We start from the raw sequence: 22,361 nt of genomic DNA on the forward strand, positions 1-22,361 counted from the left end.
ACCGTAAGAAGAAAGAACACCGTATGACACCCGTGTGGGGGCACTGAACAAGAAATTAATCATCCAGCCCAACAGCGACTACAGAAATTAATACACTGCCGTTTGCGAGCTTTGCTGATGATGAGTCTACTAGGCTGAGGGTGATAGAAGGGTGTACATCGTCTACATTCTGGAAGCAGTTGCTGAAGCAGCCGCTGACCATTGACACAGTCATTGAGCTGGCCAGAGTGCATGAGAGGGTAGATCTGCAGACCACAGCCATTGAAACACAGAAAAAGAAGACAGAGAAAGATGAAACGGTGGCTGCTCTCATGACACCAAGAGGGCCGGTCAACCGGTTCATGGGAGGACCAGTTACCTCGAGGGGGCCTACTCGATATCCATACCAACAAACAGGCAGTCAGCTAGACCACAACGGATATGTTTCAGATGCGGATTCGCATTTCCGCACACCGGAACATGCCCAGCAATTTGTGAGGCATGCTCCAAATGTGGAAGAGAAGGACACTTTCACACCGTGTGCCAAGAAGGCAGACCTTTTCTGACAGCAAGGCCACCACAGACAACCATGTGGAGACCATCAATGAGGGCTTCCCAACAAACAACATGGAGGATACCACGGCCATACTCGCAGATGCCACAAAGAGTGATCAGAGCGATGGAACCGGTTCTGAAATTTGAGGTGGCGACATACAAAGAAATACCACACTAGTACGTGGATTATGCTGATCCATACGAGAATGAATTTAAAAGCCACTGAGATAATGTGGAAATGCTACAGGAGTTTTATATAGACTACACAGACGAATATTTTAATCTAATGCAAGGGGACCAGGAAGCCGAGGAAGGCCCAAGGGTGATGATTGACATGGGGCCTGCTACACATTGCTTCCTCATGGACATTGGAGCAACAGTGAGCATCATGGGAGAACACAAATTTCTCAAAATGGGTGCTAGGAAGATACTGCAAAAGAGAAAGATCCAGGCTCAATAGCCATCCGTGTGGGTTGCACACCTCAGTAACTACACATCCATTCGTCAATTTCAACTGACACTCGCACAACGAGGACGCTCGGCCAACGCCACGATACACGTGATAAGAAGCCCTATAGATGGGTGGTCCCTGCTCAGTTACAAAACGGTGAAATCAATAGGACTCATGTATATAAACTGCCAAGATACAGAAGTGGTAAGGTGCGGTATGGGGCCCCGACAGCTAACGCACAGTGTGGCAAGATTATCACACAGACCCATTTCTAAAGAACAAGTGCGATAAACAAATACCGACCCTCTTCAAGGGACTGGGAAAATAGAAATGGAGCGTCAACTAGCTCCACATCGATGAAAAGGTGCGCCCAGTACCCCAACAGCCCCGGAGGGTTTGGTTTCATTTGCAACAGGCAGTGTCTCAGGAGGTTCAACAGCTGTAGCAAAATGAAATCATTAAGAAGGCGGTAGGGCCCACACCATGGATTTCACCCCTAGTGGTGGTTCCCAAGGAAGGAAGGCGCATCAGGATATGCTTCGACATGAGCGTAGCCAACACAGCCATCCAAGGAGAACGCCGCCGCAGACCAAAAATAGAGATATGATCGTGCAGCTTAACAGAGCCACAACAGTTTACAAGCTTGATCTATCTCAAGGATATCACCAGCTGGGACTGCATCCCTCATCCCATGTGATCATCACATATGCGACACATAGTGGCCTTTTTAGATATATATGCCTTAATTTCGGCATCTCTTCGGCAGCAGAGATGTTTCAGGAAGCCATCAGGTAAGTACTGTTATCGATAAAGACCGATTTTAATTACAGCGATGACATTTTGGTATACAAAACCTCACAGAATGAACACGATCAGGCACTTATGGTATGTGAAGCATTGCAAACGCCAGGCCTCACTCTAAATTTTGACAAATGCAACATAAAGAAAAAGAAGCTGCGATTCTATGGACACGCCTTTTCAGACGAGGGAACGAAGCCAGGCCCAGACAAGGTACGCACCATAACTGACCTAGTGGCACCCACAACGGTATCAGAGGTGAGGTCGACCCGTGGGTCCTTTTCAAGGCTATGTAGTATGGTCCAAAGCCCCCTATGGGGTCCTTAGTGGTATACTGCGATTGGTCCTGTGATTACAGCTGGGCTCTTGAGGGGCCCTAATTATTCGTTGTGCGCGGCGTTATTGCGTCCTGCTCTGTGTCGGCTGCCCTCATTTGGGACATAAGAGTCCACAATGTACCTATACAATAAGAAAACTTTTTCCAAAAAAGTCAACACAATAAGACAAAATAAAACAAAAACCTTTTGCACCGAGCCCAAAACATGAGAAAACTGCGTAGAAAATCTATTTCTTTTTTCAAAAACAAATGCGAGGTATCCTGGGGGGCAGGATGACAGTTTTGAAAGCTGGTTGCGATTGGGGTCATTTACCCTTGGGTTGTCGATCCTCCCCCTCCTCTGAGCCTAGGAGGCTTAATAGCTATTAGGCATTACTTTGGCCCATTAGATGCATCTTTCATCCCAATTCAGAGGATATTTAGTTTAACAAATAGATGCTAGTCCTTAGAGTTGTGAACCATCTAAAGGCTGGGCTGAGCAATAAAGTGTTTGTCTACGTCATAGGGATATATTGATTGTGTGTGGGCAGGCTTGTGTCCTCTGCCAGTGTATGTTTCCTTCTGTTGTAACATTAATGAGTGTTTGCTGGTAGATGGTCTGCTCTACAAGATGAGAACGTTTACAAGATCTTGCTGAAGGCCCCCTTTCCAATTGGTGCCCCAGACTAAATGTCAGTTTAGTGCTGCCTTATGCCTGCAACCTCCTCAATGTGCGAGTGCTTAAGCAATCCCAAGCAAAGGGCTGGGGCCACCCCTGCTCGCATCCATATGGGTGCACTTCACAGCACTTACAACTCTTTGAGAAGAAGTGCTGGATCATTTATCAAAATGCAGCACTTTATAAAGGATGGCAACCAAAACAACAATCTCTTGGCTAAGAAGCAAGTGTCCAGTCCTTTGGGCCACCTGGGCTGGTTAAGATTCCTTTCATATACTTTCTATGCTACTCTTCCATCACAGCCACCCCTCCTCTGATTGCCCGAGAAAGGCAAGCGTTGCTATGACAAAGTGTCAGAAGAGGCCACTGAGCACAGCCCCTGAGCAAGTTAGGCTGAGAGCTAAATTGGCTCACAGCCTGCCAACCAACTTAGTCAGGAAAGTGAAATGTTTGCCCAGGGCATTCATATTTCACGCCGAACTTTAATTGAACCCGAGGTTTGTGTCTCCCATAACCCATAGCACTTCTTTTATGGCAATGCGTGGAGTGTCTCCCTTACTCCTTCCCTTCATCTCCCAATTCCAAGATCCCTGTTGCACATGGGATACAATGTATCTATTTGAGAGGGAGAGCAAAAGAGAGGGAGAGACACGGTTTGACAGTAGCAAAGTGAGAAAGTGAAATGGAAGCTCTCTGCAGACGCCAGTGGTAGGAGCACAGGAAGGACTCACATTTCTTTTGCCTTGTTTGGCATTTTTCATGTGCTGGTATAATTTATTTATTAAACATCAATATAGTACCTTCATCCAAGGCGTTGCACGTATTACAAAAAGTACAAAAATAAGGTAAACCACAACCAAGGCATGAAACGAGAGACGTCTAATGCTTTCTTTAGCCCTTCATGTCTTTTTCAGCCTTGCTCTGCCATGTGATGTTCTGCTAAATGTGGATTCCAGATTTTGTGCGGTCCTCACCCACCTGGACCATGGACTTTGACTGCTCTCTGCACTACATGCTCAAATTCTACTTTTCATACAAAACAGGCACACCAGCAAAGCCGCCCATGCATGTCATTTGAACACCCCTCCCAACCAATATCAAACATCAGAACACTGCACCTCTGCAACCAACTTACATACCACAACCCATGGCAGAACATCCCTTGGCACCACAGGCATATAAAGCACCCCTTCATGCAAAAACACCTTCATGCTTTTGGCACAGAACACCTGGCAACCGATCCACACATAGAGTGCAGGATACTTCCAGTGTGCATGCGTCAACACAAAAGCAAAGCCATCTTGCATTTCCCTCTTCTCCTCACTAATGTAACCCATCCCTCTCTCTAAGATCCTGCGGAGCCCCTGGAGACCATGCAAATGGCGCTGGATCGGGTATAAAACCCAGTAACATACCATAACCTTGATTTATGGGATCTGGGTCATCTGCCCCCGCAGTAAAACTGCTCGGGCCCCCGTTTTGTCTGTTCATTGACAACGGGGGCCCAGCCCATTTTTGTCCACCTCCTCCATTGTTAAGTATGCAGGGGACACCCCCGCAATCCCTGAGGCTACAGATACCTAACATGGGGAGCAGGGGACACCTCCAAACCCTGCTCCTCATGTTCCGGTATTTTGGCACCCAAATTGTTGGAAAAAATTCGAACTAATGGTAGTGACCGAATTGGGTCAACTCTACCATGCGATCAATATTTTCGGAACAATTTGGGTAATACCTCTTTAAGTGCATTGTGGGATTTATAGTGAACTAGCAGTGACATACGCTCACCTTCCCACCCCAGCACGAAAGGCTTAAATATGTATTCCTCCATTCGTATCCGTAGGGGAACGCGATTGTTTATACCATTTACCTAAACTGGCTTATTTTCTTGCCTTATACGTTGATCAATAGCTGATCTTCCTTTCAAATGCAGCAGTTTAATTGTTTTGCACTTTAGTTCAGGTTTTTTTCTTTCCATTGAAAATATTGTTTCGACTACCCACGAATTTCTAAGTTTATTATTCCTGCATTTGTTGCCAGTTACAAACCCAGAGTTGTCTATATTTGTCCTGTTTTTGTTATAGGGTTCAGTGTTATACTATACAGTCTGCAGGTGGCGCTACTGAGTCCTTGAAAACAGCTTCTTTTATATTAGTCCTCCTATTTAGTCCAACCCATGCAAACCCAATCTCTTTATTATACGCTAATTAGGAATAGGTTAGCGCCAACAGCGTAGATAAGAGAATGGCGAGTTGTGCATGGCTACCAGAAGCGCTGCTAGTAAGGGTCCCTGCCCTCCTGCCCCTGCAAGTGGGACGTTGAGTGATTGTGTTAGTGAGATACCTGTATTCCCGTACAATATCCATGTTTTCTCTTTTAAATAATAAAATCTCAATCATGAAAGGAGTCATTCTGGATTTTCCAGATTTGCTCATGAAATTTCACCGATTGGACGCTTGGCTATGCTTTTCTGCTAAAAGGTGAAATCTTAAACTAGAATTACAGTAGATAACAAAAATATGCTACTGCAAGTACTTCTCCTTCTTGAACAGAGTATATTGAGGGACTGGAACGTACTGTTCACGTGGTTCCATGGTGTAATGGTTAGCACTCTGGACTCTGAATCCAGCGATCCGAGTTCAAATCTCGGTGGGACCTAGGTTTTTTTGAAAAAAAACATTTAACATAAAAATGTTATGTCGACTTAATGTTAACAGGACGTGTCTTGCTATTTTTACTTGCAAATGGTGGCAGAAGTGACTTGTGTGTTTGGAGACGGTACACATGGTACTTTCATAGTCTTTATTTAAACAGAGAAGGCGTTCCCAGGTTTCTGCAACAGAACTTCAATTTCTCTGCCTTTCATCTCTTAGTGTTCTCTCTGAGCAGCAGGTCAGCAAAGTATTCGGGAAACAGTTGCATAGCATCTAACATTCTGTGCTCATTAATCTTGCTTACTGTCCTAAATCTACGTCCTTGCTTACTGTCCTAAATGTAAGTTGATGACTCTCCCATGACCGCAGAATCCCTTTTTTAGGGGCATGTTTTATCGCCTGGAACTGACAGGGGACCCTCTATCTAATACCTCTTTTTTTTTAGATGTACTCTCTTTGTACCCCTAAAACAGTTCAATCACATTGAGCTGGTTATGTATCAAACTCCCACATAACCTATTTCCTCCTCTTATTTAATGTGAACCAGCAGACCTTGAGACTCGCCACTTCAAGGACTATATGTCTTCTCAGTCTTTCTTTCATATCCATGTATGTTGTTGTTGCTTTTACATGTTTTTCAGATTGACACCAATGGAATGTTATTACACGTTTAATTCACTGAAAAGGAAAACGGACAACTGGTTCAAGAAGTAAGAACCATTTGCTGAGTTTTCCCGCTCGTTACCGCGTGTGTCTTGGTTTTGCACGTGATGTGCATGAAAACATATGTGCCTATATAGTATGGTTATAAAATGTAATATGTTGTTTTGGCAGCATCTCTAGAAACCATCTTAACATAAATCATGTTTCCCTTATATCTCCCATCTGCATTTCTCTTTGAAAGTCTTGATTTATTTTTCACTTTCCGGCAAATCATTACTAAAACACGGAATCTGTATGTTCCTGCAATGGACATAGATCCCTGCCAGCTGCCTTGCCTGTGCCCAGGACGAGAAAAGGTGCTTTGCTTCCCCTCACAATGGGTGGATGCTGCCGCTGTCCTTGAACTGATCAATAAGCTCAAATCCACTGGCTCAGCTGTGGCCCTGGAACAGCTTTTCCTTCAATGCCTTTAAGAGGCTCATCTGATCAACCCCATCTTTTCCGCTGGTTTGTCCCCCATATGAACACGGCAGGCGTTACCTTCATGCTTATAAAGAAACCAACACTGGACCCCGCCATACTGGTATCTTATAGACTTATCTCCAGCCTTCTTGTAATATCTAACATGGTTCTATGTGAAAATGTCTGCAGGTAAATGTAGTCAGCAAAAAGTCATTTTAATAAAGTTAGTCATTCAATAAAAACTATGCCAGGTCTGAAAATGTTGCCAGTAAATAAGGTCACCAAAACACCTATTTTTAAATACACAAAAGCACAAGGCTGCAACCCTAAATATGAACTCCATTCCTAAACCGTCCCCTAACTCGAATTACACCACTTATCCTACCCTAAATTCTCACAGAACAGGAACCCTTCAGCACACGAATGCACTTTATTTGCATATTAGCGAATGCAAAATAAAGAGCAAATCAACAGTGAACCTGTCTCCAATACAATCACCAGGTCGCCACAAATTACACAGCCCTAGCCCTGACCCAAACCCTTCCTGTAATACTAACCTTACCTTAATTGCAACTCTAACACTTACCCTAATGATTACTTTACCCTAACCACTAGGTTTAACCTAACTGCTATCCTACGCCAACACCACCAGCCCTTTCCATCCTCTGTATCCATTTCTTTAACACTTCCCCAAACCAATACCCAAACCCTTCAGCTGACACAGAATCTCGTCTAACCACTAACCAAACCTGAACATATTTACTCTAACCCTAACCCCTATCCTTCCCCTAACCCTAAACCAGGCAATAACAAGCCCACTAAATACTCTTTTACCTAACAATTACTGTAGCAACACTACCAATTTTGGCTACTTTTCAGCTGCGTTTTTGACTACTTTTTGCTTGGCATCGTTTTCACTGCAGAGGTATTTTCACCACGACATTTTCACAGACTATTTTTGATGGCTATATTTTGTCGGGATACCTGTAACATGATGTGCTGGTTCTGTTGGAGCGCTTGGTGGCAGAAAATATGGCTGACCACCACATCCTGCTTTATTATGACATGACATGCAATTTGCAAATTGGAAGTATGTCAGGATGATGCAAAGTAGGAGTATACTGATGCTGTGAAAAGTCGGCATTTAGAGCTATTTTTAACTGGGCATGAATTGCTTTTTGTAGAGCCAGTTCAACATCCAGATGCATACTGGTCGCTGCACTGATGCCTTGAAAGCATTTCCGGAAACCTTAGTGAAGACACAATTACCACATTTGCTAAGGTAACATTACCAGCTTGAACACTCGTGCACATGTTGTTATTACACCGGTGGTAAAACAAGCAGCATGTTGTCATTGTGCTGGGGCTACAATGAGCAAAACTGTTGTAATGACAAGGTTTATGCTAAGCACCAGCGTAATGACAAAAGATGTGTTGGAATTAGGGCGCTACAAAACCCTTCATGTGCATCTCTTAGCGCCAGGCCTAACGCCGCAATGTTTGTGTTCGTGTTTTGGGTGCTTCCAACGGTGCGGATGTTAACGTTTCAGCACTGCAAACATGCAGCCATATTGTGTAATTTCACTGTCACTACAACCAGACAAATACCTTCCCTGCTCCTGCACTAGAGCAGTGCAAATTGGATGAATCTCCCCCAATGCGTGCCAGCACACACAACCCTCTTCCGACCTGAAGCCATACAATGGGCTGACAGTATTTCCTAAGCATTTGCACACGAATGGTGTTGAGGAGCATCTCATGGTCTTCTCTGTAGCCGGCTTTAGTTTCCAAAATATGACATCTGGATTTCCAGATGCGTACATCATCAACTTTTCCTATAAAAGCAAAGATAATTTAAATGTACAAAACGTCCCCGACCACGAAGGGACTCGAACCCTCAATCTTCTGATTCGAAGTCAGACGCCTTATCCATTAGGCCACGCGGTCCACTGGTTGCAACATCTGTATACTTATATAAATAGCGTCCTCCATCACATTGCATATGCTATCTTGTCTGTCTATGAGGTTAGACCAGAGTCAATCCCCTCATTCTTTATGGAAGTGATATGTTGAACACATATTAAGATGAAGACCCATTTAAATATACAGCCCAGATCTAAAGTACAGGAACCAGTCTCTCATGCGTTTTACTTCTTTCTCTCTGTCTCGCTTCATCCCCGCCTGTCCCCAAATATTGTTCTCTCCTTTTCCGCCTGTATTCTCTCTATCCGTGGACTTCTGAGGCTGTGTCTTAATCGATGCAGCTCTCATGTTCATCTAATTAACTAAATAGATGAAGATGTGTCCTGGTCACCTGCATCACCACAAGCCACAGCGCCTTCCTTATGCACACTTATAAAAAAAAAAAGCAACACCAAAAACAACATACAGCCGCTTCCTAGATCCACAAGCTTATGAAAATGTGGGGGGTTGTGAGCTGGCAGAAGCAGCTTTAACGGAGTGACCATGCTAGGTCACAAGGGTCTGAGAGGAAGAGGAGGAGTAAGGGGAGAAAACATTAGTCAATAGACGGAGTTGAATGCAGACCCTTTAGGCCCAAATGCAACAACTGGCGACAAGCCATAAGTCCCACGCCGCGAGAGACGTCCACTGCACTCTGCAGTTCCTACGCGACTGCAGTCCGCAGTTCCACTTGACACTGACTGCAGTGGCGTCCCATGCCGGCATCCAGACTCCGAGGTCAGGATGGTCTGCGTTCCAACATTACTGTTCCGCTGTGATCCGCAACTCCGCTTGCCACCAGCACTGTGTGGCGTCCCGTGCCCTCATCCAGAGACCTAGGTCAGGAAGTCCACGTACACTATGAGGATGTACTCTGCTCAGCTGTTTCCTTTGACGCAACAGGCCCGGCTGCATTGCCATACCTGTATCCGCCACAGAGGGGTAAGAAAAGATGAGAACATTAAAGGATAAAGGCAACCGGTAAACAGAAGGTGTGGACCAGGAGGTATTTGCATCACCGGGAGGCCTGGAACAGCAGCAAGATGGACGAGCAGCCAGCTGAGCAGCAAGCAAGGCAGAGTTCAAGCGCAAGGGCCACTTTCCTTTGAAAACCCCCACCATTCCCATTGCAGCTCCAATTCGACAAAGGTCCCCGGTGGGCAGAATGGGTGCAAGATTTCACCGATTTCATAGGTGCTGCAGGGTAAGAAAAGTCTCTGGCCATATCTGGCATGATCACAAATGTGTTGGGCAATGAGATGAACGGTAAAATAAAGACCATACCGTAAGAAGAAAGAACACCGTATGACACCCATGTGGGGGCACTGAACAAGAAATTAATCATCCAGCCCAACAGCGACTACAGAAATTAATACACTGCCGTTTGCGAGCTTTGCTGATGATGAGTCTACTAGGCTGAGGGTGATAGAAGGGTGTACATCGTCTACATTCTGGAAGCAGTTGCTGAAGCAGCCGCTGACCATTGACACAGTCATTGAGCTGGCCAGAGTGCATGAGAGGGTAGATCTGCAGACCACAGCCATTGAAACACAGAAAAAGAAGACAGAGAAAGATGAAACGGTGGCTGCTCTCATGACACCAAGAGGGCCGGTCAACCGGTTCATGGGAGGACCAGTTACCTCGAGGGGGCCTACTCGATATCCATACCAACAAACAGGCAGTCAGCTAGACCACAACGGATATGTTTCAGATGCGGATTCGCATTTCCGCACACCGGAACATGCCCAGCAATTTGTGAGGCATGCTCCAAATGTGGAAGAGAAGGACACTTTCACACCGTGTGCCAAGAAGGCAGACCTTTTCTGACAGCAAGGCCACCACAGACAACCATGTGGAGACCATCAATGAGGGCTTCCCAACAAACAACATGGAGGATACCACGGCCATACTCGCAGATGCCACAAAGAGTGATCAGAGCGATGGAACCGGTTCTGAAATTTGAGGTGGCGACATACAAAGAAATACCACACTAGTACGTGGATTATGCTGATCCATACGAGAATGAATTTAAAAGCCACTGAGATAATGTGGAAATGCTACAGGAGTTTTATATAGACTACACAGACGAATATTTTAATCTAATGCAAGGGGACCAGGAAGCCGAGGAAGGCCCAAGGGTGATGATTGACATGGGGCCTGCTACACATTGCTTCCTCATGGACATTGGAGCAACAGTGAGCATCATGGGAGAACACAAATTTCTCAAAATGGGTGCTAGGAAGATACTGCAAAAGAGAAAGATCCAGGCTCAATAGCCATCCGTGTGGGTTGCACACCTCAGTAACTACACATCCATTCGTCAATTTCAACTGACACTCGCACAACGAGGACGCTCGGCCAACGCCACGATACACGTGATAAGAAGCCCTATAGATGGGTGGTCCCTGCTCAGTTACAAAACGGTGAAATCAATAGGACTCATGTATATAAACTGCCAAGATACAGAAGTGGTAAGGTGCGGTATGGGGCCCCGACAGCTAACGCACAGTGTGGCAAGATTATCACACAGACCCATTTCTAAAGAACAAGTGCGATAAACAAATACCGACCCTCTTCAAGGGACTGGGAAAATAGAAATGGAGCGTCAACTAGCTCCACATCGATGAAAAGGTGCGCCCAGTACCCCAACAGCCCCGGAGGGTTTGGTTTCATTTGCAACAGGCAGTGTCTCAGGAGGTTCAACAGCTGTAGCAAAATGAAATCATTAAGAAGGCGGTAGGGCCCACACCATGGATTTCACCCCTAGTGGTGGTTCCCAAGGAAGGAAGGCGCATCAGGATATGCTTCGACATGAGCGTAGCCAACACAGCCATCCAAGGAGAACGCCGCCGCAGACCAAAAATAGAGATATGATCGTGCAGCTTAACAGAGCCACAACAGTTTACAAGCTTGATCTATCTCAAGGATATCACCAGCTGGGACTGCATCCCTCATCCCATGTGATCATCACATATGCGACACATAGTGGCCTTTTTAGATATATATGCCTTAATTTCGGCATCTCTTCGGCAGCAGAGATGTTTCAGGAAGCCATCAGGTAAGTACTGTTATCGATAAAGACCGATTTTAATTACAGCGATGACATTTTGGTATACAAAACCTCACAGAATGAACACGATCAGGCACTTATGGTATGTGAAGCATTGCAAACGCCAGGCCTCACTCTAAATTTTGACAAATGCAACATAAAGAAAAAGAAGCTGCGATTCTATGGACACGCCTTTTCAGACGAGGGAACGAAGCCAGGCCCAGACAAGGTACGCACCATAACTGACCTAGTGGCACCCACAACGGTATCAGAGGTGAGGTCGACCCGTGGGTCCTTTTCAAGGCTATGTAGTATGGTCCAAAGCCCCCTATGGGGTCCTTAGTGGTATACTGCGATTGGTCCTGTGATTACAGCTGGGCTCTTGAGGGGCCCTAATTATTCGTTGTGCGCGGCGTTATTGCGTCCTGCTCTGTGTCGGCTGCCCTCATTTGGGACATAAGAGTCCACAATGTACCTATACAATAAGAAAACTTTTTCCAAAAAAGTCAACACAATAAGACAAAATAAAACAAAAACCTTTTGCACCGAGCCCAAAACATGAGAAAACTGCGTAGAAAATCTATTTCTTTTTTCAAAAACAAATGCGAGGTATCCTGGGGGGCAGGATGACAGTTTTGAAAGCTGGTTGCGATTGGGGTCATTTACCCTTGGGTTGTCGATCCTCCCCCTCCTCTGAGCCTAGGAGGCTTAATAGCTATTAGGCATTACTTTGGCCCATTAGATGCATCTTTCATCCCAATTCAGAGGATATTTAGTTTAACAAATAGATGCTAGTCCTTAGAGTTGTGAACCATCTAAAGGCTGGGCTGAGCAATAAAGTGTTTGTCTACGTCATAGGGATATATTGATTGTGTGTGGGCAGGCTTGTGTCCTCTGCCAGTGTATGTTTCCTTCTGTTGTAACATTAATGAGTGTTTGCTGGTAGATGGTCTGCTCTACAAGATGAGAACGTTTACAAGATCTTGCTGAAGGCCCCCTTTCCAATTGGTGCCCCAGACTAAATGTCAGTTTAGTGCTGCCTTATGCCTGCAACCTCCTCAATGTGCGAGTGCTTAAGCAATCCCAAGCAAAGGGCTGGGGCCACCCCTGCTCGCATCCATATGGGTGCACTTCACAGCACTTACAACTCTTTGAGAAGAAGTGCTGGATCATTTATCAAAATGCAGCACTTTATAAAGGATGGCAACCAAAACAACAATCTCTTGGCTAAGAAGCAAGTGTCCAGTCCTTTGGGCCACCTGGGCTGGTTAAGATTCCTTTCATATACTTTCTATGCTACTCTTCCATCACAGCCACCCCTCCTCTGATTGCCCGAGAAAGGCAAGCGTTGCTATGACAAAGTGTCAGAAGAGGCCACTGAGCACAGCCCCTGAGCAAGTTAGGCTGAGAGCTAAATTGGCTCACAGCCTGCCAACCAACTTAGTCAGGAAAGTGAAATGTTTGCCCAGGGCATTCATATTTCACGCCGAACTTTAATTGAACCCGAGGTTTGTGTCTCCCATAACCCATAGCACTTCTTTTATGGCAATGCGTGGAGTGTCTCCCTTACTCCTTCCCTTCATCTCCCAATTCCAAGATCCCTGTTGCACATGGGATACAATGTATCTATTTGAGAGGGAGAGCAAAAGAGAGGGAGAGACACGGTTTGACAGTAGCAAAGTGAGAAAGTGAAATGGAAGCTCTCTGCAGACGCCAGTGGTAGGAGCACAGGAAGGACTCACATTTCTTTTGCCTTGTTTGGCATTTTTCATGTGCTGGTATAATTTATTTATTAAACATCAATATAGTACCTTCATCCAAGGCGTTGCACGTATTACAAAAAGTACAAAAATAAGGTAAACCACAACCAAGGCATGAAACGAGAGACGTCTAATGCTTTCTTTAGCCCTTCATGTCTTTTTCAGCCTTGCTCTGCCATGTGATGTTCTGCTAAATGTGGATTCCAGATTTTGTGCGGTCCTCACCCACCTGGACCATGGACTTTGACTGCTCTCTGCACTACATGCTCAAATTCTACTTTTCATACAAAACAGGCACACCAGCAAAGCCGCCCATGCATGTCATTTGAACACCCCTCCCAACCAATATCAAACATCAGAACACTGCACCTCTGCAACCAACTTACATACCACAACCCATGGCAGAACATCCCTTGGCACCACAGGCATATAAAGCACCCCTTCATGCAAAAACACCTTCATGCTTTTGGCACAGAACACCTGGCAACCGATCCACACATAGAGTGCAGGATACTTCCAGTGTGCATGCGTCAACACAAAAGCAAAGCCATCTTGCATTTCCCTCTTCTCCTCACTAATGTAACCCATCCCTCTCTCTAAGATCCTGCGGAGCCCCTGGAGACCATGCAAATGGCGCTGGATCGGGTATAAAACCCAGTAACATACCATAACCTTGATTTATGGGATCTGGGTCATCTGCCCCCGCAGTAAAACTGCTCGGGCCCCCGTTTTGTCTGTTCATTGACAACGGGGGCCCAGCCCATTTTTGTCCACCTCCTCCATTGTTAAGTATGCAGGGGACACCCCCGCAATCCCTGAGGCTACAGATACCTAACATGGGGAGCAGGGGACACCTCCAAACCCTGCTCCTCATGTTCCGGTATTTTGGCACCCAAATTGTTGGAAAAAATTCGAACTAATGGTAGTGACCGAATTGGGTCAACTCTACCATGCGATCAATATTTTCGGAACAATTTGGGTAATACCTCTTTAAGTGCATTGTGGGATTTATAGTGAACTAGCAGTGACATACGCTCACCTTCCCACCCCAGCACGAAAGGCTTAAATATGTATTCCTCCATTCGTATCCGTAGGGGAACGCGATTGTTTATACCATTTACCTAAACTGGCTTATTTTCTTGCCTTATACGTTGATCAATAGCTGATCTTCCTTTCAAATGCAGCAGTTTAATTGTTTTGCACTTTAGTTCAGGTTTTTTTCTTTCCATTGAAAATATTGTTTCGACTACCCACGAATTTCTAAGTTTATTATTCCTGCATTTGTTGCCAGTTACAAACCCAGAGTTGTCTATATTTGTCCTGTTTTTGTTATAGGGTTCAGTGTTATACTATACAGTCTGCAGGTGGCGCTACTGAGTCCTTGAAAACAGCTTCTTTTATATTAGTCCTCCTATTTAGTCCAACCCATGCAAACCCAATCTCTTTATTATACGCTAATTAGGAATAGGTTAGCGCCAACAGCGTAGATAAGAGAATGGCGAGTTGTGCATGGCTACCAGAAGCGCTGCTAGTAAGGGTCCCTGCCCTCCTGCCCCTGCAAGTGGGACGTTGAGTGATTGTGTTAGTGAGATACCTGTATTCCCGTACAATATCCATGTTTTCTCTTCTAAATAATAAAATCTCAATCATGAAAGGAGTCATTCTGGATTTTCCAGATTTGCTCATGAAATTTCACTGATTGGACGCTTGGCTATGCTTTTCTGCAAAAAGGTGAAATCTTAAACTAGAATTACAGTAGATAACAAAAATATGCTACTGCATGTACTTCTCCTTCTTGAACAGAGTATATTGAGGGACTGGAAAGTACTGCTCACGTGGTTCCATGGTGTAATGGTTAGCACTCTGGACTCTGAATCCAGCGATCCGAGTTCAAATCTCGGTGGGACCTAGTTTTTTTTGAAAAAAAACATTTGACATAAAAATGTTATGTCGACTTAATGTTAACAGGACGTGTCTTGCTATTTTTACTTGCAAATGGTGGCAGAAGTGACTTGTGTGTTTGGAGACGGTACACATGGTACTTTCATAGTCTTTATTTAAACAGAGAAGGCGTTCCCAGGTTTCTGCAACAGAACTTCAATTTCTCTGCCTTTCATCTCTTAGTGTTCTCTCTGAGCAGCAGGTCAGCAAAGTATTCGGGAAACAGTTGCATAGCATCTAACATTCTGTGCTCATTAATCTTGCTTACTGTCCTAAATCTACGTCCTTGCTTACTGTCCTAAATGTAAGTTGATGACTCTCCCATGACCGCAGAATCCCTTTTTTCGGTGCATGTTTTATCGCCTGGAACTGACAGGGGACCCTCTATCTAATACCTCTTTTTTTTTAGATGTACTCTCTTTGTACCCCTAAAACAGTTCAATCACATTGAGCTGGTTATGTATCAAACTCCCACATAACCTATTTCCTCCTCTTATTTAATGTGAACCAGCAGACCTTGAGACTCGCCACTTCAAGGACTATATGTCTTCTCAGTCTTTCTTTCATATCCATGTATGTTGTTGTTGCTTTTACATGTTTTTCAGATTGACACCAATGGAATGTTATTACACGTTTAATTCACTGAAAAGGAAAACGGACAACTGGTTCAAGAAGTAAGAACCATTTGCTGAGTTTTCCCGCTCGTTACCGCGTGTGTCTTGGTTTTGCACGTGATGTGCATGAAAACATATGTGCCTATATAGTATGGTTATAAAATGTAATATGTTGTTTTGGCAGCATCTCTAGAAACCATCTTAACATAAATCATGTTTCCCTTATATCTCCCATCTGCATTTCTCTTTGAAAGTCTTGATTTATTTTTCACTTTCCGGCAAATCATTACTAAAACACGGAATCTGTATGTTCCTGCAATGGACATAGATCCCTGCCAGCTGCCTTGCCTGTGCCCAGGACGAGAAAAGGTGCTTTGCTTCCCCTCACAATGGGTGGATGCTGCCGCTGTCCTTGAACTGATCAATAAGCTCAAATCCACTGGCTCAGCTGTGGCCCTGGAACAGCTTTTCCTTCAATGCCTTTAAGAGGCTCATCTGATCAACCCCATCTTTTCCGCTGGTTTGTCCCCCATATGAACACGGCAGGCGTTACCTTCATGCTTATAAAGAAACCAACACTGGACCCCGCCATACTGGCCTCTTATAGACTTATCTCCAGCCTTCTTGTAATATCTAACATGGTTCTATGTGAAAATGTCTGCAGGTAAATGTAGTCAGCAAAAAGTCATTTTAATAAAGTTAGTCATTCAATAAAAACTATGCCAGGTCTGAAAATGTTGCCAGTAAATAAGGTCACCAAAACACCTATTTTTAAATACACAAAAGCACAAGGCTGCAACCCTAAATATGAACTCCATTCCTAAACCGTCCCCTAACTCGAATTACACCACTTATCCTACCCTAAATTCTCACAGAACAGGAACCCTTCAGCACACGAATGCACTTTATTTGCATATTAGCGAATGCAAAATAAAGAGCAAATCAACAGTGAACCTGTCTCCAATACAATCACCAGGTCGCCACAAATTACACAGCCCTAGCCCTGACCCAAACCCTTCCTGTAATACTAACCTTACCTTAATTGCAACTCTAACACTTACCCTAATGATTACTTTACCCTAACCACTAGGTTTAACCTAACTGCTATCCTACGCCAACACCACCAGCCCTTTCCATCCTCTGTATCCATTTCTTTAACACTTCCCCAAACCAATACCCAAACCCTTCAGCTGACACAGAATCTCGTCTAACCACTAACCAAACCTGAACATATTTACTCTAACCCTAACCCCTATCCTTCCCCTAACCCTAAACCAGGCAATAACAAGCCCACTAAATACTCTTTTACCTAACAATTACTGTAGCAACACTACCAATTTTGGCTACTTTTCAGCTGCGTTTTTGACTACTTTTTGCTTGGCATCGTTTTCACTGCAGAGGTATTTTCACCACGACATTTTCACAGACTATTTTTGATGGCTATATTTTGTCGGGATACCTGTAACATGATGTGCTGGTTCTGTTGGAGCGCTTGGTGGCAGAAAATATGGCTGACCACCACATCCTGCTTTATTATGACATGACATGCAATTTGCAAATTGGAAGTATGTCAGGATGATGCAAAGTAGGAGTATACTGATGCTGTGAAAAGTCGGCATTTAGAGCTATTTTTAACTGGGCATGAATTGCTTTTTGTAGAGCCAGTTCAACATCCAGATGCATACTGGTCGCTGCACTGATGCCTTGAAAGCATTTCCGGAAACCTTAGTGAAGACACAATTACCACATTTGCTAAGGTAACATTACCAGCTTGAACACTCGTGCACATGTTGTTATTACACCGGTGGTAAAACAAGCAGCATGTTGTCATTGTGCTGGGGCTACAATGAGCAAAACTGTTGTAATGACAAGGTTTATGCTAAGCACCAGCGTAATGACAAAAGATGTGTTGGAATTAGGGCGCTACAAAACCCTTCATGTGCATCTCTTAGCGCCAGGCCTAACGCCGCAATGTTTGTGTTCGTGTTTTGGGTGCTTCCAACGGTGCGGATGTTAACGTTTCAGCACTGCAAACATGCAGCCATATTGTGTAATTTCACTGTCACTACAACCAGACAAATACCTTCCCTGCTCCTGCACTAGAGCAGTGCAAATTGGATGAATCTCCCCCAATGCGTGCCAGCACACACAACCCTCTTCCGACCTGAAGCCATACAATGGGCTGACAGTATTTCCTAAGCATTTGCACACGAATGGTGTTGAGGAGCATCTCATGGTCTTCTCTGTAGCCGGCTTTAGTTTCCAAAATATGACATCTGGATTTCCAGATGCGTACATCATCAACTTTTCCTATAAAAGCAAAGATAATTTAAATGTACAAAACGTCCCCGACCACGAAGGGACTCGAACCCTCAATCTTCTGATTCGAAGTCAGACGCCTTATCCATTAGGCCACGCGGTCCACTGGTGGCAACATCTGTATACTTATATAAATAGCGTCCTCCATCACATTGCACATGCTATCTTGTCTGTCTATGAGGTTAGACCAGAGTCAATCCCCTCATTCTTTATGGAAGTGATATGTTGAACACATATTAAGATGAAGACCCATTTAAATATACAGCCCAGATCTAAAGTACAGGAACCAGTCTCTCACGCGTTTTACTTCTTTCTCTCTGTCTCGCTTCATCCCCGCCTGTCCCCAAATATTGTTCTCTCCTTTTCCGCCTGTATTCTCTCTATCCGTGGACTTCTGAGGCTGTGTCTTAATCGATGCAGCTCTCATGTTCATCTAATTAACTAAATAGATGAAGATGTGTCCTGGTCACCTGCATCACCACAAGCCACAGCGCCTTCCTTATGCACACTTATAAAAAAAAAAAGCAACACCAAAAACAACATACAGCCGCTTCCTAGATCCACAAGCTTATGAAAATGTGGGGGGTTGTGAGCTGGCAGAAGCAGCTTTAACGGAGTGACCATGCTAGGTCACAAGGGTCTGAGAGGAAGAGGAGGAGTAAGGGGAGAAAACATTAGTCAATAGACGGAGTTGAATGCAGACCCTTTAGGCCCAAATGCAACAACTGGCGACAAGCCATAAGTCCCACGCCGCGAGAGACGTCCACTGCACTCTGCAGTTCCTACGCGACTGCAGTCCGCAGTTCCACTTGACACTGACTGCAGTGGCGTCCCATGCCGGCATCCAGACTCCGAGGTCAGGATGGTCTGCGTTCCAACATTACTGTTCCGCTGTGATCCGCAACTCCGCTTGCCACCAGCACTGTGTGGCGTCCCGTGCCCTCATCCAGAGACCTAGGTCAGGAAGTCCACGTACACTATGAGGATGTACTCTGCTCAGCTGTTTCCTTTGACGCAACAGGCCCGGCTGCATTGCCATACCTGTATCCGCCACAGAGGGGTAAGAAAAGATGAGAACATTAAAGGATAAAGGCAACCGGTAAACAGAAGGTGTGGACCAGGAGGTATTTGCATCACCGGGAGGCCTGGAACAGCAGCAAGATGGACGAGCAGCCAGCTGAGCAGCAAGCAAGGCAGAGTTCAAGCGCAAGGGCCACTTTCCTTTGAAAACCCCCACCATTCCCATTGCAGCTCCAATTCGACAAAGGTCCCCGGTGGGCAGAATGGGTGCAAGATTTCACCGATTTCATAGGTGCTGCAGGGTAAGAAAAGTCTCTGGCCATATCTGGCATGATCACAAATGTGTTGGGCAATGAGATGAACGGTAAAATAAAGACCATACCGTAAGAAGAAAGAACACCGTATGACACCCGTGTGGGGGCACTGAACAAGAAATTAATCATCCAGCCCAACAGCGACTACAGAAATTAATACACTGCCGTTTGCGAGCTTTGCTGATGATGAGTCTACTAGGCTGAGGGTGATAGAAGGGTGTACATCGTCTACATTCTGGAAGCAGTTGCTGAAGCAGCCGCTGACCATTGACACAGTCATTGAGCTGGCCAGAGTGCATGAGAGGGTAGATCTGCAGACCACAGCCATTGAAACACAGAAAAAGAAGACAGAGAAAGATGAAACGGTGGCTGCTCTCATGACACCAAGAGGGCCGGTCAACCGGTTCATGGGAGGACCAGTTACCTCGAGGGGGCCTACTCGATATCCATACCAACAAACAGGCAGTCAGCTAGACCACAACGGATATGTTTCAGATGCGGATTTGCATTTCCGCACACCGGAACATGCCCAGCAATTTGTGAGGCATGCTCCAAATGTGGAAGAGAAGGACACTTTCACACCGTGTGCCAAGAAGGCAGACCTTTTCTGACAGCAAGGCCACCACAGACAACCATGTGGAGACCATCAATGAGGGCTTCCCAACAAACAACATGGAGGATACCACGGCCATACTCGCAGATGCCACAAAGAGTGATCAGAGCGATGGAACCGGTTCTGAAATTTGAGGTGGCGACATACAAAGAAATACCACACTAGTACGTGGATTATGCTGATCCATACGAGAATGAATTTAAAAGCCACTGAGATAATGTGGAAATGCTACAGGAGTTTTATATAGACTACACAGACGAATATTTTAATCTAATGCAAGGGGACCAGGAAGCCGAGGAAGGCCCAAGGGTGATGATTGACATGGGGCCTGCTACACATTGCTTCCTCATGGACATTGGAGCAACAGTGAGCATCATGGGAGAACACAAATTTCTCAAAATGGGTGCTAGGAAGATACTGCAAAAGAGAAAGATCCAGGCTCAATAGCCATCCGTGTGGGTTGCACACCTCAGTAACTACACATCCATTCGTCAATTTCAACTGACACTCGCACAACGAGGACGCTCGGCCAACGCCACGATACACGTGATAAGAAGCCCTATAGATGGGTGGTCCCTGCTCAGTTACAAAACGGTGAAATCAATAGGACTCATGTATATAAACTGCCAAGATACAGAAGTGGTAAGGTGCGGTATGGGGCCCCGACAGCTAACGCACAGTGTGGCAAGATTATCACACAGACCCATTTCTAAAGAACAAGTGCGATAAACAAATACCGACCCTCTTCAAGGGACTGGGAAAATAGAAATGGAGCGTCAACTAGCTCCACATCGATGAAAAGGTGCGCCCAGTACCCCAACAGCCCCGGAGGGTTTGGTTTCATTTGCAACAGGCAGTGTCTCAGGAGGTTCAACAGCTGTAGCAAAATGAAATCATTAAGAAGGCGGTAGGGCCCACACCATGGATTTCACCCCTAGTGGTGGTTCCCAAGGAAGGAAGGCGCATCAGGATATGCTTCGACATGAGCGTAGCCAACACAGCCATCCAAGGAGAACGCCGCCGCAGACCAAAAATAGAGATATGATCGTGCAGCTTAACAGAGCCACAACAGTTTACAAGCTTGATCTATCTCAAGGATATCACCAGCTGGGACTGCATCCCTCATCCCATGTGATCATCACATATGCGACACATAGTGGCCTTTTTAGATATATATGCCTTAATTTCGGCATCTCTTCGGCAGCAGAGATGTTTCAGGAAGCCATCAGGTAAGTACTGTTATCGATAAAGACCGATTTTAATTACAGCGATGACATTTTGGTATACAAAACCTCACAGAATGAACACGATCAGGCACTTATGGTATGTGAAGCATTGCAAACGCCAGGCCTCACTCTAAATTTTGACAAATGCAACATAAAGAAAAAGAAGCTGCGATTCTATGGACACGCCTTTTCAGACGAGGGAACGAAGCCAGGCCCAGACAAGGTACGCACCATAACTGACCTAGTGGCACCCACAACGGTATCAGAGGTGAGGTCGACCCGTGGGTCCTTTTCAAGGCTATGTAGTATGGTCCAAAGCCCCCTATGGGGTCCTTAGTGGTATACTGCGATTGGTCCTGTGATTACAGCTGGGCTCTTGAGGGGCCCTAATTATTCGTTGTGCGCGGCGTTATTGCGTCCTGCTCTGTGTCGGCTGCCCTCATTTGGGACATAAGAGTCCACAATGTACCTATACAATAAGAAAACTTTTTCCAAAAAAGTCAACACAATAAGACAAAATAAAACAAAAACCTTTTGCACCGAGCCCAAAACATGAGAAAACTGCGTAGAAAATCTATTTCTTTTTTCAAAAACAAATGCGAGGTATCCTGGGGGGCAGGATGACAGTTTTGAAAGCTGGTTGCGATTGGGGTCATTTACCCTTGGGCTGTCGATCCTCCCCCTCCTCTGAGCCTAGGAGGCTTAATAGCTATTAGGCATTACTTTGGCCCATTAGATGCATCTTTCATCCCAATTCAGAGGATATTTAGTTTAACAAATAGATGCTAGTCCTTAGAGTTGTGAACCATCTAAAGGCTGGGCTGAGCAATAAAGTGTTTGTCTACGTCATAGGGATATATTGATTGTGTGTGGGCAGGCTTGTGTCCTCTGCCAGTGTATGTTTCCTTCTGTTGTAACATTAATGAGTGTTTGCTGGTAGATGGTCTGCTCTACAAGATGAGAACGTTTACAAGATCTTGCTGAAG

At 45.2% G+C, this 22,361-nt stretch overlaps 4 non-coding genes across 4 annotated transcripts; 2 read left to right on the plus strand and 2 right to left on the minus strand.

Moving 5' to 3' along the window:
* Positions 1 to 5,364: 5,364 nt before the first annotated feature.
* TRNAQ-CUG (transfer RNA glutamine (anticodon CUG)) lies at positions 5,365 to 5,436 on the plus strand. The gene has a single exon. It is a non-coding gene; the product is annotated as a tRNA-Gln (tRNA).
* Positions 5,437 to 8,431: 2,995 nt separating this feature from the next.
* TRNAR-UCG (transfer RNA arginine (anticodon UCG)) lies at positions 8,432 to 8,504 on the minus strand. Its single transcript has one exon. It is a non-coding gene; the product is annotated as a tRNA-Arg (tRNA).
* Positions 8,505 to 15,165: 6,661 nt separating this feature from the next.
* Positions 15,166 to 15,237, plus strand: TRNAQ-CUG (transfer RNA glutamine (anticodon CUG)). Its single transcript has one exon. It is a non-coding gene; the product is annotated as a tRNA-Gln (tRNA).
* Positions 15,238 to 18,232: 2,995 nt separating this feature from the next.
* On the minus strand, positions 18,233 to 18,305 carry TRNAR-UCG (transfer RNA arginine (anticodon UCG)). The gene has a single exon. It is a non-coding gene; the product is annotated as a tRNA-Arg (tRNA).
* Between the last annotated feature and the right edge of the window lie 4,056 nt (positions 18,306 to 22,361).

Source organism: Ambystoma mexicanum (genome assembly GCF_040938575.1).
Source record: "Ambystoma mexicanum isolate Mex_15411 chromosome 12 unlocalized genomic scaffold, UKY_AmexF1_1 Mex_chr12_unloc.2, whole genome shotgun sequence".
Classification (NCBI taxonomy): Eukaryota; Metazoa; Chordata; class Amphibia; order Caudata; family Ambystomatidae; genus Ambystoma; species Ambystoma mexicanum.